The sequence below is a fragment of the Tamandua tetradactyla genome, chromosome 26 (assembly GCF_023851605.1).
Source record: "Tamandua tetradactyla isolate mTamTet1 chromosome 26, mTamTet1.pri, whole genome shotgun sequence".
Classification (NCBI taxonomy): domain Eukaryota; kingdom Metazoa; phylum Chordata; class Mammalia; order Pilosa; family Myrmecophagidae; genus Tamandua; species Tamandua tetradactyla.
The window spans coordinates 19,705,014-19,719,915 of NC_135352.1; the positions used below are offsets into that span (position 1 = coordinate 19,705,014).

Sequence of the window (14,902 nt, forward strand, 5' to 3'; positions counted from 1 at the left end):
TATAACCTGCTTATCTTTCAGATCAAGAAATAGGCACAGAAAATCAGTGCATCCAGAAGACTTTCTTATATTCAAATCCAAATAAGAGCATGTTATAATTTGCCTGAGGGTAAAATTGGCTTCACATTCTCTTTTTATTTCTGTTTACTTGATTAGTTATTGTCCCTTAATACATTTTAAAAATTTTTGTGCTTTCTGGCACTTCAGCAGTTCTTCTGTCATCATTATTTCTCGAGTGATTTCATCATAAAATTTTGAGTTATCAATATTTAAACACTGTCACTACCCTAATAAAAACAAATAAGATTGGAGCTGAGAGTTGAGGGTTTATTTCAGCAGGAAAACTGAAATATACATTTAAACACAGAAGAATTGAACAGATAAGAAAGGGCAATCTGGATGACTTTACAGCTCCTTTTCAATTAAGTGAAATCTTCATATTGGGGTTTTATCAGTTTGATAATTGAAAGATTAAAAATTAAACTTTCTCATATTTAAGTGTAAATACGTAAAGTTTTTCAAGCATATTTTTCCTATTGTAGATTATCTTTCTATTGGTATAAGTTTTAAAATATCATTGAGAGAACCATGTTGCTGTTAATAGGAAAAGTACATTTAGAGATAAAAATTAGGAATTAACTTTGCATCAGATGATGTCTGACCAGGTGTAGATGTCCAGTGGAATTAGATAAAATATGGAGTTAAAGCTTAATTTGTGCTTAAAATAATTTTTTCTTATGTGAGAATCATCTAGAAAAACGCAGTCGTTACACCTTTTAGCTGGATCACACTTAATGATCATTAGGCATTTTATTATTATGACATATTTATAGATCTTTTATGTGCTTAGTATTATGACAGACATTTCACACATTATTTCTAGTCTTTACTTTAAATGTTAAACTAAGTTTACAGAAAAGGAAGCTGATATTCAAAATATTTCCAGTCACTTCCCCAAAACCACCTAGATGCCAAAGCAAAGATTCTGTCTTAGTTATATCAGGCTCCAAATTCCAAAGGCCTCTTACCCTACCATGCTGTCACATAAGACAGAAAATAATAGAGGTTAGAGAAGTGTGTTGAAGGAAGAACTGTGGTGAGCAGGAGGAAGTGAAGTGAAAAAGGCAACAGAGAAGAATTCACTGAAAATTTAGCAAGTCACAATACCATGAAAATACAATATTATGCAAAATGATGAAAATATAATACTTTTAGAAAGGGGGGGTATTAGTCAACAATATCAAATGCTTTATGATTGTCAAGAAGGATGAACTTTCAATGAAATACTACTATATCAGCACAATTCTAAGAAATCTGCATGTCTGACCTCATCTAATAATACTCATAACAACCCAAAGACACATGTGACATCCCCCCCCCTTTTTTTTTTGCACAGGCAGTCACCGGGAATCGAACCCAGGTCTCCGTCATGGCAGGCAAGAACTCTGCCACTGAGCCACCATGGCCCGCCCTTGCCATCACTTTTTGACAGAACAGTAGAAGGAGACTTGAAGTAGTTAAGTGCATCATCTACTAACTGGAAGATTTGGGAACTCAACTACTTGTGTTTGTGCCTCTTAAGTCTATGCTATTAAAAACATCAAATTTTTAAGATATTATTTTTAGAAAATGAGTATGGCTAAAGTGTTTAGGATGAATGTTGCCCAGCTGTGGAGAGTGAAGTTATCAGACAGCCTTATGTTGTAAGCCCAATCAGAGTCTGCCTCAGATGTACAGCTGCCTTACCAGAGGTCATGCCCTTTCAGAGGCAGCCCACATCCAATAATTAATCTAGACGGATGTGGAAATAAGGCCCAATGCAGGTAATTTCAGGGGCAACATTTGTTCCTGAGCTCTCCATGGGGTTCGTTGAGGCTTTCTTTGTTTGTATTCTTTTCTCTCCAATGTTGGCGCCCTCCCCTTCCTTTCACAGGTGTGTTGATCTTTACTAAAGATCTTGTACCCAAGTTCAGTCTATGGCAAATTTGGGGAAGTTGAGAGGCAGAGAAACCAAGTAGACTAGAACCAGGTGAAAAACCACTGCCTTACACTGGTGATGGATAAGCAAAAGACAACTGAGCAGAGTGTAACCAAGGAGGGAAAGGAAGGACAGTTAGTGGTCAAGGCCACCACAAAATTTCAGGTATAAATTCTAGACCCTGGAAAGAGTGGAGACTGGATTAGACAGGTTGAATCAGCAATGAGAGTACTGATTATTATGAGATCCTGTCAAGGGATGAGATGTCAAGACAAACTTTTTAAAAGGTTTCTTTTCTCAGTTGATATTCTGAGATAAAAATTGGCACATGCTGTTCATTATTCGTCTCAGTGATTGTGAGAGCATATATTCAGTGGCAAATATCATGTAAAAACTTCACAGATCATTATTCTACTTCTATAGAAATCCTTTCAAACAGCTTTTCAGGCCTTATATTAAAGCTGATTTTCTGTTCTAATTATTATTGTACTCCCATTTGCCTGCTTAAAATACCTTCAAATGTACTCTTTTAATTTCACAAAATTGGCAAAATTGAATGTCCTTAGATCAGTTGATTGTACAGCTTGAATTTAATTATTTCCCTCATCCAAACCATTCACTTTGCATTTGACAGGTGATTAAAAAGGAGCTTCTTAAAAGTATAGAACATGTAATTTCCCAAATCCTCTGTGATTGGCACTGAGGATCAGAAAAGGAAATGTAAGCAAAATGATACAAATGAGATTATTTCACCTTTTAATTTTGTAGATATGCAGCCAACCATGATTGTGTCCTACAACTGGGACACATATTTCAAACTACTGTTGTACTTGTTTCTCTTATAAATATGAATTAGTTGTTGCTGCTCCAACTCAATAAATCACATAATTGATATTATGGTTCTTGTGTCATTACTAAATTAATGGTGAAGTCTTTATTTAAAATGTCATATGCTCCACAAAAGGATAAAATGGTTAAAGTACTGCTTTTACAATAATAACGTTGAATGTTAATGGATAAAACTCTCCAATTAAAAGACACATATTGGCAGAATGGCTAAAAAGAAACATGATCCATCCATATGTTGTTTACGGAAGACTCATTTTTGACCCAAAGATAAAAATAGGTTGAAAGTGAAAGCCTGGAAAAAAGATATTCCACACAAGCAGAACCAAAAAAAGCTGGAGTAGCTATACTAATACCAGCCAAAACAAACTTTAAATGCAAAAATGTTATGAGACAAAGATGGACATCATATATTAAGTTAAGGGTTAACTCACCAAGGAAAAATAATAATAAATATCTATGCACGTAACCAAACCGCTCCAAAATACATAAGGCAAACACTGGCAAAACAAAAGGGAGCAATAAATGTCCTTACAATAATAGTTGGGGACTTAAAATCAATAGATAGGCCATCTAAACAGAGCACCAATAATGAAACAGAAAACCTAAAACTATAACTGAACTAGACTAGCAGATATTTACAGAACATTGTATCACCAAACAGCAGGATATGTACTCTACTCAAGTACTCATGGATCATCAACCAAGATAGACAACATGAGCGCAGTAACAGATAGAGAACTGGAAAATTCATAAATTTATGGAGATTAAACAACACACTTGTAAACGATCGATTGGTCAAGGAATAAATTGCAAGAGAAATCAGTAAATATTTTGAGATGGATGAAAATAAGAACGCAACATGTCAAAATTTACAGTGGAAATAAATGAAATTGAGAACAAAAAAACCACAGAAACAATCAATAAGACCAAAAGCAGATCCTTTGAGAAGATCAATAATATTGGCAAACCCTTATCTAGACTGACAAAGGAAAAAAGACCGGATGGAAATAAGTAAAACAAAAAATGAAAGGAGGTTCATTACCACCGACTCCATAGAAATAAAAAAAGATCATAAGAGGATACCATAAACAACTGTATGCAAACAAATTAGGCAAGATGGTTTTAATGGACAATTTCTTAGAAACAAATGAATAGCCAATACTAACTCAAGAAGAAACAGAAGACCTCAACAAACCAAATACAAATAAAGAAATTGAAACAGTAATCAAAAACCTCCCAAGAAAGAAAAACCCAGGACCAGATGTCTTCCTAGGTGAATTCTACCAATCGTTCCAAGGAGAATTAATACCAATCTTACTTCACCTCTTCTAAAAAATTGAACAGAAGTGAACACCTCCTACCTCATTCTATGAAGACAACATTATCTGAATACCAAAGCCACATAATGATACTACAAGTAAAATAAATTGGTGACCAATCTCTCTAATGAATATAGATGCAAAAATCCTCAATAAAATACATGCACAGCACGTTAAAAGAATTATACATCATGCTCAAGTGGGTTTTAATCTAGGTGTGCAAGGATGGTACAACACAAGAAAATTAATTAATATAACACACCACATTAACAAATCAAAAGGGGAAAACTACATGATCATTTCAATCAATGCAGTAAAGGCATTTGACAAAATCAAGAATTTTTCTAGATAAAAATGACTTGAAAAACAGGAATTGAGGGAAACTTTCTCAACATGATAAAGGGTATATATGAAAAACCCACAACTAGCATTGTTCTCAATGGTGAGTGACTGAATGCTTTCCCTCTAAGTTCAGGAACAAGATAAGGATGTCCACTGTCAACACTGCTATTCTATTCTGTGCTAGAAGTACTAGCTAGTACAGTTAGGCAAGAAATTAAATAAAAAGTCATCCAAATTGGAAAGGAAGAAGTAAATCTTTCACTTGCAGATGAAATGTTCCTATATTTAGAAAGTCCTGAAAAATATATTAGAGTTAATAAACCTGTTCAGCAAAGTGGTGGGATATAAGATCAACAAGCAAAAATCAGTAGTGTTTCTGTGCACTACTAATGAGCTATCCAAGAGGAAATCATGGAAAAAATTCATTTAAAATAGCAACAAAAGGAATAAAATACCTAAGAATAAACTTAAGCAAGGTTGTAAAGAATTATATTCATAAAAACTACAAAACTTTGTTAAAAGAAATGAAAGAAGATCTAAATAAATGGAAGGATATCCCATGTTCATATATTGGAAGGCTTAATGTTGTTAAGATGCCCATTATACCCAAATTGATCTATAGATTCAATGTAATTCCAATCAAAATTACAACTCCTTACTTTAGATAAATGGAAAATCCAATTATCACACTTATTCTGTGGCTAAGGGGCTCTGAATAGCCCCAAACATCCTGAAAATGAAGAATTAAGGTGGAGGACTCACATTTTCTGACTCTAAGCATATTACAAAGTACAGTGGTCAAAACAGCATGATACTGGCATAAAAATAGACATATTGATCAATGGGATTAAGTTGAAAGTTCAGAAACAGGTTTCACATCTATGGTCAATTGATTACTGTCAATCTGCCAAGTCCACTCAATTGGGACATTAAAGTCTCTTCAATAAATGGTGCTGGGAAAAGTGGATAACTATATTCAAAAGAATAAAAGAGGACCCCTAATATCATACCCTATACAAATTTAACTCAAAATTGATCAAACATCTAAATATAAGAACAAGTACTATAAAACTCATAGAAGAAAATATATGGAAGCAACTTCAAGCTCTGGAGGTAGCAGGTGGTTTCTTAGACCTTACAGCCAAAGTATAAGCAACAAAAGAAAAATAAAGTACATTGGACCTCCTCAAAATTGAACCTCCTCAAAATCGAATACTTTTGAGCTTCAAAGGACTTTGTTAAGAAGGTGAAAAAGCAGCCTACTTAATAGGAGAAAGTATCTGGAAACCACATATCTGGTAAGGATTTGCTATCCAGAATATATAAAGAAATCCTACAATTCAACAATAAAAAGACAAACAATGCAATTAAAAAATGAGCAAAGGAAATGGACACTTTTCCAAGGAGGAAATACAAATGGCTATAAAGCACATGAAAAGATGTTCAACTTCACTAACTATTAAGGAAATGCTCATTGAAACCACAATGAGATATTATATCACATCTACTAAAATTAGCCACTATTAAGCAAGCAGAAAAATACAAGTGTTGGAGAGGATGTGGAGAAATCTGAACATTCACTCACTGCTGGTCAGAATGTAAAATGGTATAGCTGCTGTGGAAGACAGTTCAGCCATTCCTTAGAAAGCTAATTATAGAACTACTGTATGATTTAGCAATCCTGCTGCTAGAGATAAACCCAGAATAACTGAAAGCAGGGTCCTGAGCAGACATTTGTTATTGATGTTCATAGTGGCATTATTCATGATTGCCAATAGATGGAAACAGCCCAAATGTTCATCAACTCATGAGTGGATAAACAAACTGTGGCATATACATATGATGGTAAATTATCCAGCAGTAAAAAGGAATGAAGTCCTGACACATGTGACAACATGGATGAACCTGAAGGACATTATGTTGAGGAAAGTAAGTGAGACACAAAACAAAAAATATGGAAGGATATCACTATGAACTAAATATACTGTGCCAACTCATAGAGTTAATATCTGTAATATAGATTACTAGAAGATAGAATGAGGAAAGAGAATGGGGAGGTGACAATTTGTGCAGAATTTTTAAATAAGTTTGATTGTAAATGTTCTGAAATGGATAGAGGGGATGGTAACACATTATTGGTTATGTGATTGTGGTTGAAAGGGGGAGTTTATGGTCATGCAAAGGAAAGCCAGAGGATGAAACACGGGACAGTATAACATAGTGAACCCTCTTGTGGGTGATAAATGGGGCTAAATAGTAAAAAAAACAAAAATATTCTTCTATGAATTAGAACAAATGTATGCCTTAATTACATGGTGTTAATAATAGGGTGGTATCTGGGGTGGGTGTGGGGAGTTGCATTAGGGAGTGCACCTAATGCAACTACAGACTAGAGTTAAAAGCGACATCTTAATGTTCTTCCATCAATTGTAACAAAGGTACCACACTGAAGCTGTGCCATTGTTAGGAGGGTATAAGGTTCATGGGATTTTTCTTTCTGGATCTATGAAAATGTTCTAAAATGTATTGTAGTGATGTAAGTACAGCTGTGCGAATGTATTGCGAATCATTGATTGTACACTTTGGATGGATAGAATGATGTGTGAATAAAACTGTAAAATAAAAAGAGAAGCAAGGCAAATACATCAATTATATTCTGCCTGTTAATTAACAGAACCCTGGTAAAAGTGTAAAAGTGAGACAGAACACAATTTCTATGGTTGGTGGTTGATGTCCCCAATATAAGTCAATTTTCAAGTGCTTTTATTTCTGCAAATGGCTTTGTTTGCAAAATGATCATAAGAAAACTCAAGTCTTTGTTTGTGTTCATTCCTGGACCTTAACTATTTCTAAATTTTGAGGCACTTTGTTCCTTATGTGACCTGGTAGCTCCTTGGAACTTTGGGTATCTGTGTGACACATGCGACTCCGAGGTGGCGTTCTCTAGCTTTGGAAATATTGCAGATCAGCATTAATTCTAAACTGATGACTCATACAGCATCTGCTGAAGAAGCTGAAGGAGGAGGGATTGAGCTTTAATTAATGATATAAATTAATTAATGAGCTGATGTAGTTAGAACTAAAGTGAATTACAGTACCATGTGAAAATTGTACTAACTGTATTTTAAGACTGAGTTCTAGGAGACACCAAAGAAGGAGAGATTTATTTTGTTGAAAAATTTTAACTTCTGAGGCACACTATCTGAAGTTACCTCTCTGGCCAGTTTATTTGAACAACTTAATTCAGTTTTATTGGACGTGGAATGTAGAATAGGAAATTAGACCTTGAATTCTGTACAGGTTAATGTAATACCTTGATGCATTGCAGAGTGTTTTGGATATTTGCAAGGTCCCTTGAGGAACTAGGAAAAGAAAGCATGGAATTATTAAATGTCCCCACCTGGGTATTCCTGCTATTGTCTCAAGCAAAAGGGGCTCCTAATCAAAGAACTTTTCAGAGTCTAAATATAAGGTCTATTCCTTTTTTTGAAAAACATAAATTATTCCCCTTTAAACTTGTAACAGGGAGACCTATAAAAATAAACATTAAAATATATGAGCCCTGTCTAATAAAAGGAAATATGCCAATAACCCAAACCCTTGATCTTAAGGCTTGCGCTTATAAAACTTATTTCTGTAATGATGTAATGTCTAAGAATTATCCCCTGAAAATATTGACGTTGCTTAAATGTGGCCCCTCTCTAAGTAATCTCTGCAAGTAAACTTACCACTTCCCCCCGACCTGGGACATGACTTCCAGGGGTAGGTTTCCCTGACACTGTGGGACACAACTTTCAGGAGTCCCCTCTCTCACACCATGAAATTAGCAATGGATTCACAAGCAAAGGGGAGAAAGGAATAAAATAAAGTTTCAATGGTTAACCGACTGCAAAGAGAGTTGGGAGGCTGTTCCAGAGGTTACTGTCATGCAGGCCTCAGCCAGATGTTGCCAACACTATTCCTGAAAACCTTAAGGGACACCTTGTGCTCTATCTAAAAATCTATAAAATGCTACTTCCCCAATGTCACCTAGTTATAAATCACCTATTCATAATCCTCCTCCACCTTTTATTTAAACCTATAATTTTCAATTTACTTGTTTATCTTTCAGAGACTTAAAGCCTTTAGATTGTTCCTAAGCCAATCAAGCTCTGAAAAAGAGATACCAGGCTCTCTGGAAACAAGTTCCATTCCTCTGTAATATCAATATCCCCTTTCTGCATGAAGAAGTTAGAATGTCCATTGCCTATATATCCCTCAAGATTGAGGAATGAACAAGTGTTAAAGGAAGGGAGTTCTGGGAAGATGGTAGAATAGGACGGGTCAAGTTCACCCCTGTTCCAAGGAACAGCTAGAGAAGAGATAGGAAGGCAACTGAGACAGTGATTCCAGGGTGTAAGTGACCTGGGAGGGTCTTCTATACCACATAGGGCAGCCCTGGTTGCAAAACCTGAAGAACAGAGATGGAGAGAACCAAAGACTGTCTAGCTAGTGTGCACAGCCTAACACATCCCTTTCCAAATGGAGACCTGGAACCCTCAGGAGTGCACAGAGAGGGAGACAGGGACAAAGAAATAAGCCAAGCCCCCTTTCTTGAATGTGCTACCCTCACATGTGACACCCCCACACCTGACCTGCGATACACCCCACACCCCTGCACCTGAACCCTGTTACCTGCTCCCCACACTGCACTCCAAGTGCCCCCACCCTGATCCCCACCCTGACGTGTCCCCAACCCATACCCCCATCGCACGTGTGCGCACAGTCATCTCATCCCTGCCAGGCACCCAGGCCACTCTTGACCCCTGTAACTCAACCCCCTGCCCCACACACATGCACACTCTTGCCCCACCCCGTGGCACAAGTGCCCTGCCCCCACACCTGGCAGGTGCACATAATCATATTTGTGCTACACAGCTCCCGCCCTGCACTTTTGTGCTCCCTGCCCCAGCCCCCTCCCTGCCCTGCCCCACACCTGTACACCTGCACCAGGGTCCCCTCACCTGATATCCCCTGCTTTTGATTCATGTCTAGCAACCCCTGTGACCTGTGTCCCACCTCTACACAGTTGCACATCTCAGGCCCCTGAACCCCTTCCCCTGTGCAAGGACACACTCATGCCCTACCATCCCTGTGCCTCGACCTCTGTGCCACTTACCCCAGACTCTGATACCAATGACCACCATGCTCCATGTGCCCACCCACAAACAGCCTGTGTACCAGTCCTTGTGCATCTGCATAGTCCCTCTACTTGCCTCCCGCCAGGCCCTATCTCTGTGTCCACCATGCTGCACCCTGGTTCTACACTCCAAGATCTGCCTGAACTGCTACCCCACCCCCATGGCCCCCACACTGCACCTTCACAATCCCACGCCCCACACCCCATGCTTACAGGTACCAGGGTAGCATCCCCATCCCGTGACTATACCCTTGCCGTAACCTATCACTGTATTGTTGTACCCCACCCCATACTCTGTGTCCTGCTCCACATCCATCTCTCAAATACAAAGCTTTAGACTACCAAAGGAAATCAACTTCCAAAGTAGCACTATCAAGACACTTATGTACCATGAAGACAAAAGAAGATCACTAAGCATATCAAGATGAAGACACATATAGCCCAGCCTAATTACCAAATTAAAATGCTGAGATTTTGGAACTAATCAAAGGTGTTCATAGAACTCTATCAAATAAAATCCATGGAATGGCTAATGACATAGAGGAGATGAAGAAGACACTAGAAGAGAACAAAGAAGAATTTGAAAGAATATATAGAAAAATAGCAGCTATCACAGAGATTAAAGATGTTGTAGACCAAATAAAAAATATATTAGAGACACACAATAGCAAATTTGAAGAGGCAGAAGTAAGAATAAGAGAAGCAGAGGAAAGGCAACTGATTTCAAACACACAAAAGAGCAAATAGCAAAAATGATGGAAAAATTTGAATTGTATCTCAGGGAAATGATAGACAGAAAAAAAGCACACAAATATAAGAATCATCAGTGTCCACAAGAAGAGAAGAGTAAAGGACTAGGAAGATTAGTTGAGGATATAATAGGGGAAAACTTCCCCCATTCTTTGATATGCAAAACTTCTCCCATTCTCTGATATGCAAATAAAAGAAGCCCAATGAACTCCAAATAGAATAAACCCAATTAGGCCTTCCCTGAGACACATACAATTAGTCTATCAAATGTTGAAGAGAAGTAAAAATCCTGAAAGCATCAAGAGAAAAACTATTACATACAACCACATAAGACTTAGTTCAGACTACTCAACTGGCATTATATAGGTGAGAAGGTAGTGATATGATATATTTAAGATTCTAAAAGAGAAAGACTTCCAGTCAAAATTCTATATCCAGCCAAACTATCCTTCAAAACTGAGGGAGAGATTAAAATTTTCATGGACAAACAAAGGCTGAAAGAATTAGTCAACAAGAGATCAGCCCTACAAGAAATACTGAAGGGAGCTCTGCCAGCTGAAAAAAAAAGGAGACAGGAGAAGGAGGTCTGGAGGAGAAAACAGAATTGAAGAGTACCAGTAACGGTAATGTAAAGGATAAAAAGAGAAAGAGGGAAAAGAATATGTAGATATGACAAATAAAATCGGAAGGATAAGATGATGGAGTCAAGAAATGCTTTTACAGTAATATCTTTGAATGTTAACAGACTAAACTTACCAGTTGAAAGATACAGATTGGCAGAATGGATTAAGAAATATTATCTAGATATATGCTGCTTACAAGAGACTCATCTTAGACACAGGGATACAAATAGATTGAAGGCGAAAGGATGGAAAAAAATATCCATGCAAGCTGTAACCAAAAGAAAGCAGAAGCAGCTGTACTAATATCAGACAAAATAGACTTTAAACATAAGGACGTCATAAGAGACAAAGAAGGACACTACATATTAATAAAAGGGACAATACACCAAGAAGAAATAACAATCATAAATGCTTATGCTCCCAATCAAAGAGCTGGAGCTCCAAGCACATGAGACAAACACTGGTAAAACTGAAGGGAGCGATAGAGGCATCACTATACTATTTTTATTGTATAGTAGGAGACTTCAATACACCACTCTCCTGTACAGTTCCAACAACAAGACAGGATCAGCAAGGAGACAGGGGACTTAAACAATTTGAAAAATGAATTAAACTTAATAGACATACATGGGTTATTATAAAACACCAGGATATACATTCTTCTCTAGTGCTCATGGAACATCTTCAAAATCAAATGCTTTTGTATTTCAAAAGACTTTGTCAAAAAAGGTGAAGAGGCAGCCAACTCAATGAGAGAAAACATTTGGAAATCCCATATCAGACACAGGCTTCATATCCTGTATACATAAAGAAATCATACAACTCAACAATAAAAGAACAAACACCCAATTATAAGAATGGCTAAAGTTATGAATAGGCATTTTTCTCAAGAGCAAATACAGATGGCTAAAAAGCACATCAAGAGATGCTTACTTTTACTAGCTATAAGGGAAATGCAGATCAAAGCCACAATGTCACACCACCTCATACCTACAAGAATGGCTGTTATTAAACAAACAGAAAGCTACAAATATTGGGGAGGATGTGGAGAAATTGGGACACATGCACTGCTGGTTGGAATGTATAATGGTACAGCCACTATGGCAGACATTTTGGTGGTTCCTTAGGAAACTAAATATCGAGTTGCCCTATGACCTGACAATATCACTACTAGGTGTATACCCAGAAGAGCTGAAAGCAGTGATACAAAAAGACATTTGCACACCCATGTTCACAGCAGCATTATTCACAATCATCAAAAGATGGAAACAATCCAAGTGCTCATTAACAGACAACTAGATTAATAAAATGTGGTATATACAAATGATGGAATATTATGCAGCAGTAAGATGAAGTGACGTCCTGAACCACATGAAAAAATGTATCAGCCTTGAGGACATAATGCTGAGGGAAATAAACCAGACACAAAAGGATAGATACTGTCTGTCTCTACTTTTCTGACCATGGTAAAGGTAAAATCAGAGCCTTATAATACAGAATATGGGGGACCTAGAGACACATGGAAGCTAGAGTTGGTGAATGGTTAGCTAATGAGGTTGAACTCAAATGTAAGGGAGTAGATAGAAGTGAGACGGTTCACTAGTGAGTCTATAAGTAATATTGCCATATTAAAGGTAAACATGATTGAAAGGGATTGTAAAGACCCATGTATCCCACCAATTAACACTACAAATAAAAATAATTTCCTGCAAGAACTACCTCAAAGATATGAAACTTGTACAAAGAGTGCATAAGCTCAGGATAAAGGGGGAAAACTGCTATTGCATGCTATGGGCTACATTTACCAGAAAAATATCAACAGTGCCGCATAACACCCAGGGTAAATAATGGGGGGAGGGACAAGAGTTAAGGGGAGGTTTATATTTTCTATTTGGTGTGTTTATTGGTTATCTTTCTCTTGGGAACAATGAAATTGTCTAAAATTGAGAGCATTGATTGCCTGTTGACTGTGGGCATTATACATGATGCCTAATGAACGGAGGTGGTTGAAGGATGCACTCACTGACTGAGAATTAGATTGGTGAATGATGGTGTATACATATGATCAAATATTGTGCTGCTACAAAAGGGAACGAGGTTGTGAGGCACTTGACATTGTGAATGAACCTGTGGGACACTTGGTGAGGCAAAATAAGCCAGAAACAAAAGAGCAATTATTGTATGGTCTCATTTAGAAAATACTTAAAAGAAAACAGGGGCCTAGATTATAAGCTTTTACAGCAGTCACATTTAGTCCAGAGTGGTAATTATTATTTCTGGATTTTAAGAGGCTGTTTTATATATGTATAACCTGGGATTCAGAGAAAAGAATGAAGCCAATCATGTCAGGATAAAGGTAATTCAGAATTCAGGGGTAAGGAAGGCATTAGAACCTCATCTACTCTTTGAGACCAAAGGAAGAAAATTTTATTTTGTCCAGAACCTAAATTTTCAGTAGCACATAATCTAACTCAACCTGCCTGGAAAGATCATTTAAACAATCCATACACAGGGAGCCCAGAATAAGGAGCCTTTAATCCTGTATAGCTTAATTTAATGCCTGGATACATCCCAGAGTATATTAAGCAGATAATCAAAAAATATTGGCAAAGTCCCTTCAGAGATGGGAGAAAAAATATGTAACTATCAAAGTTTTCTTCCGGGGAAACCCCTGATACTGTGTCAAACGTTAGTGATACCCAAATCAATAGGCCGAACCTTTGATCTTGAGGCTTGCTCTTATGAAGTTCATGTATACAGCAAAGAAGCTTAGCCTATCTACAGGTATGCCTAAGAGTTACTTCTGGAGCAGTACAGAAGTAACTCTTGTTGCTCAGATATGGCCTCGCTTCCTCTAAGCCCAACTCTGCAAGTGAAATCATTGCCCTCCTCCCTACGTGGAACATGATGTCGAGGGGTGAAAGCCTCCCTGGCAGTGTGGGAGATGACTACCAGGGATGAGTCTGGCCCTGTGGGATCAGCAATACCATCCTGACAAAAAGGGGGAAAAGAAGTGTAACAATTAAGGTATCAGTGGCTGAGAGAGCTCAAATAGAGTCGAGTACTCTGGAGGTCATTCTTATGCAACCTTCATTTAGACATTGCCATCTACCATAACTTTCCAAACCCCAACCATTCCAGCCAATCCTAAAGAATGCCTAGGCTGTTATATAAGATTCTACAAAGGTTCCATGCACTAGGGTAGCTTTCCAGAAACCTACAACCTCCAGATAGGTCCCTGGACCAGATAAGTCCTGAAATGCAGAGGGGCCAGCCTCTCTAGGACATCAACTAGTTCCATCACCCTATTCCATATTACTGACAGCCCCTTCCGACATGAGAAAGTAAGAATGGGAACAGCCCAAATACCCCTAAAGAGTGGGAGAAAGATCAAAGTTGATGGTGGAGCTATGCAGAGAAGGTAGGGTTTAACAAATAAATGTGATTGTTGAATCATTGTATTTATATTTCTTCTAGTCTCCAGTATCTTAGAGCAGCTAGAAGTAAACACCTAAAATTGTGAAACTGTAACCCATACCAAACTCTAAAATCTGTTCTACAACTAATTGTTGCAATGTGCTTTGAAATTAATTGCTTTTTGTGTATATGTTAATTTTCATAAAAAAGAAAAAATTTCCTTTAGCTTCCAGTGTTCTGGAGCAACTAGAAGGAAACATCTGAATGGAAACCCATAACAAACTCTGAAATCTGTTCTGTAACTACTTGTTGAAGTGTACTCTGAAATTCATTGCTTTTTCTTTCTTTTTATTTTTATATATGTTTTATTTAACAATAAAAAATGTTTAAAAACAAAACAGAACAAAAAAAACAAAAGGAAGGAATATATCCAAGTAATGAAAAT

At 37.3% G+C, this 14,902-nt stretch overlaps 1 long non-coding RNA gene across 1 annotated transcript in view; it reads right to left on the minus strand.

Moving 5' to 3' along the window:
* Positions 1 to 14,902, minus strand: part of LOC143669688 (uncharacterized) — a 226,448-nt gene that overhangs the window by 82,739 nt on the left and 128,807 nt on the right. The window lies entirely within an intron of this gene.